The sequence below is a fragment of the Erpetoichthys calabaricus genome, chromosome 6 (genome assembly GCF_900747795.2).
Source record: "Erpetoichthys calabaricus chromosome 6, fErpCal1.3, whole genome shotgun sequence".
Classification (NCBI taxonomy): domain Eukaryota; kingdom Metazoa; phylum Chordata; class Cladistia; order Polypteriformes; family Polypteridae; genus Erpetoichthys; species Erpetoichthys calabaricus.
In genome coordinates this window covers 10965209-10969724 of record NC_041399.2, presented here as the reverse complement: position 1 = coordinate 10969724, position 4516 = coordinate 10965209, and positions in this window count along the sequence as shown.

Genomic DNA, 4516 nt, shown 5'->3' with positions numbered 1-4516 from the left:
GCTGGTGAGCCAAATGGTAAGAGTGTCGCTGTCCTCAGCCAACCAGAGCAACTGAACAAGCAGCAAACAGGCAGCAAACACTCGTTTCCTCGTTACATTTGGGTTGTTTTTATCAAGAGAATCTGAGAAAAGAAAGTATAATTACTTATAAACTTACAACTAAGTACCATAAGAAGGTAGTAAAAATATATTTTTATTACGAAATCTGAAAACGAACTAAATACGGGACATTTGGGTGTCCCTGAAAGGTCAGTACGGGACATGGGACAAAATGATCAAATATGGGACATGTCCCGTATATAAGGGACATCTGGCAACCCTATTTTATCCAAAACAGGTCAAAATACGTCAATGCGTAAACCAGGGGGTGTCAAACTCCAGTCCTGGAAGGCCGCAGTGGCTGCAGGTTTTCATTCTTACCATCTTCTTAATTAGTGACCAGTCTTTGCTGCTAATTATTTCTTATAATTATCTTCACTCAGTACCCTTAGTTGTTTCTTTTCCTTAATTAGCAGCCAAACAATAAAGAGACACAAAACAAGGACCAGCTCAGCTGTGTCCATCACACAGTATGTGAAAATAAAGAAAGGTGAAGGTCTCAGTAAGGCTGATCTCTCAGGTCACCAAAACATTTTGACAATGTTCTTCGAAAAAATAGAAAACAGTTTTGAAAATGTCTGCTATGGCAGAATGAGAGCAGCAACAAGCCATGGAATTAAATAACAAGTTTAACTAACAGCAAGAATTGGCTTCTCATTAAGAAATTGGTTGGCGTTTGAAGCCCCAGTTTAGCTGGTCATCTATTGGCTTGTTTCACGTCTCATTTCTGTTTGGCTGTCATTTAATGAAGAAAAGAATCAATTCAGAGGACTGACTCCTTAAAAACAGGGCTATTAAAATGAAGGGAAAAGGAGTTAATTAGCAGTGAAAACTGATCACCGATTAGGAAAAGGAATAGAATGAAAATCTGTAGCTGCTGTGGCCCTCCAGGACCGGAGTTTGACACCCCTGGCGTAAACAATCATGCAAACAAAAAAAAAAAAAAAAAAAATGCGGTGAATGTGTTCTTTAATGATATTAAAGTTTAATTAACTTCCATCATGTAAATCTCCCATAGGATCCGGCTTCACCACCAGCACTTCAGAACAGTTCATCCATCTGAAACTAAGCCCAGCCAGTACTTACAGTAGGTATAGAAAAGAATCCCCCCCCCCCTTGAAATATTGCCATTTTGTTTGCTTTATAGCCTTAAATGAAAACACACAAACTAATATTTCTTCCCAGCTTTACTTACTCAATGCAACCTCTAACATCCAAGTGAAAGATATCACAGCTACGGTTCAGAAAAATGATAGAAAATCAAACACAAGACCTACTGAGATGAATAAAGGATCACCCCCCCAATGTCAATGTCATTTTGTTGACCCACCTTTTGCTTTAATGACAGCCTTGAGTCTGTTGGGATTCTTCTCTATCAGCTTTGCACATCTAGATTGAGTAATACTTGCCCGCTCTTCTTTACAGAACTATTCAAGTTCGGTCAGATTGGATGGTGAGCGTTGGTGGTCTGCTATCTTCACATCTTTCCACAGATTTTCACTGTGATTTAGGTCTGGGCTCTGACAGGCCACACCAGGACATTCACATTTCACTGTGGTCAATTTTGCTGTGTGTTTCGGGTCGTTGTTGTGTTGAAAGGTGAACATTCTGCCCATCTTCAACTTTCTGGCAGAGGGTAGCAGGTTTTCCTCAAGAATTTGACCATATTTTGCCCCATCGATTTTTCCTTCTACCCTAACGAGAGCCCCTGGCCCCCCATAACAGGATGCTGCCCCCTCCATGCTTTACTGCAGGTACGGTGTGTTGTGGATGGTGAGCTGCATTGGTGTACTGTTTGGTATTGAGGCCAAAGAGTTTGATTTGATAAGACCTTTTTCCACTTGGCATCAGAATCTTCAAGGTGCATTCTGGTAAAGCTCAAACGAGCCTTAATGTGGCCTTCTTGAGAAGTGGCTTTTTCCTTGTGACCCTCCTGAACAAGCAACAATTGTGGAGCGCTTGTGAAGTTGTTGTCACACGCACACAATGACCACTCTTTGCCATTAAATCCTGTAACTCCTTCAAAGTGGCCATTGGCCTCTCGGTAGCCTCTCTTACCAATTTCCTCCTTGCTCTTCCATAATAATAATAATAATAATAGTTCATTACATTTATATAGCGCTTTTCTCAGTACTCAAAGTGCTATCCACACAGGGAGGAACCGGGAAGCGAACCCACAATCTTCCACAGTCTTCTTACTGAGGGTCCAGGAAGGGTCCTAGTAGTACCAAACACTGGCCACTTCTTTATTAGGAACTGTGCTCCTTGGGATTGACAAAGCCTTTGAGATTTGTTTGTCTCCATCTCCTGCCTTATGTCTGTCCACAAGTCTATCCCTGAGATCTTTTGACAGTGGCTGGTCACCCATAGTCAGTTGTTTGCTGTCAGTTGCACTGCCAAGCAAAGGAATGAATGCTCCAGGAACAGCTTCACTAATCCCACTCATTACAAATGATCACAGGTGGAAGGAAGCCAGTAACCACAATGGAAATGGTGGGCACTGACACCTGATTGAGTTTAGGGTGGTGGTGGGGGTCCTTTATTAATCTCAGGATTTCTTGTTTTTTAATTTTTTAAATTCTTCTTAACTGTAGCTGTGATATCGTTCACTTGGATGTTATAGATTGCACTGTAAAGCTGGGAAGAAATATTGGTTTGTGTGTTTTCATTTAAGGCTGTAAAGCAAAAAAAAAAAAAAGGAAATATTTCAAAGGGGGGGAAAGCTGTGTGCTGGGGAGGCAGCATAAAGAAGAGGGACGCCTCACGCCTGGACAAACTGGTGAGGAAGGCAGGCTCTATTGTAGGCACGGAGCTGGACAGTTTGACATCTGTGGCAGAGTGACGGGCGCTGAGCAGACTCCTGTCAATCATGGAGAATTCACTGCATCCACTAAACAGGATCATCTCCAGACAGAGGAGCAGCTTCAGCGACAGACTGCTGTCACCGTCCTGCTGCACTGACAGACTGAGGAGATCGTTCCGTCCCCCAAACTATGCGACTCTTCAGTTCCACCCGGGGGGGTAAACGTTAACATTATATAAAGTTATTGTCTGTCTGTATACCTGCATTGTTTTCACTCTTTAATATTGTTAATATCAGTATTCTGCTGCTGGAGTATGTGAATTTCCCCTTGGAATTAATAAAGTATCTATCTATCTATCTATCTATCTATCTATCTATCTATCTATCTATCATTCTATATATATATCTATCTATCTTTTCTATGCCCACTGTATATGGGAGACCTTCTAAGGAAAGCTAGGCTTACTGCTGGAAGAGCAGGAGGGGGGTGCTTGTAGCAGTCTGGTGCCGCTAAGATTCACACCGTCAATATGACGGTGATTTATTTATTTTGGTAGAGGAGATCCCAGGGACGCTCCCAGCCTTGGTCCGACCCACACACACTCAAAAACAGAGACAAAATAAAGCACACTGGGAACTAACAACAATTAACAATATAATAAAATTAAATAATATAAATGAAAACAATACTACCACCCCTGTACCCCGATGGCGATATTACATTAAACATATAAACACAAACAACTCCACACAGCAAAGTCCATGGAAACAACATTGGATGCAATGAAAGATGACGATAGTGAGTCCAGAGATCTGCACACTGAAAGGGAATGAAAAAACAGTCCTACCGGCAGACACTGTAAGGGTGAAGATGGATGGATGGTTCAGGAGTGCTCCTTTTCTTGCGGGGAAGCCAATAAATCCACAATCAGTCCTCAGCACACAGGTAGACGATCTAGGTAGATGATCCAGACCCCCACAACGACACAATCCAGGACACAAAGACTAAAGACGGCTTAATCACCAGGAGGCAGTCCAACAGGTAAATGGAACACAGAATACAACAAAAAAAAAAAAAAACGCCTTTTTTTCCTTTGGGCACCTGCCCTCATTTTTAAACCCCCCCCCACGACCACCTTTGACCCCAACAGCCCCTGCAGGGACTGCTGGGAGATGCAATTTTAACTAATAGTAGCACTGCTACACGCTTACCCTGTGGGTTTGAACGGGGATCCCAGTACAGAGACGGGGACACAGGAAAACTTACTTCTCTGTGGTCATTAAAGATCCCTGGGCATCTTTCGTAAAAAGGTAGGGTTTATCCTGATATCCTGGCGAAGTTGCCCATCACGCCCCCCTAATCATCCCCTGTCTCTAATTGGCTCACTCACCCCTTCACCATCTAATAGCTAAAGTGTGGCAAGTGTACTGAATCAATAATGGCTACCATTACATTAACTAGGTGGGTGGTACACAGTGGTGGTGCTTGAAGTGCCCCCCCTCATGTAAAACACTTTGAAAAGCGCTATAATTATTATTTTTATTATTATTCTATGCAGGTTAGGTGGATTGGCATTGTTAAATTTACCCTAGAGTGTGTCTCTATGTGTCTAC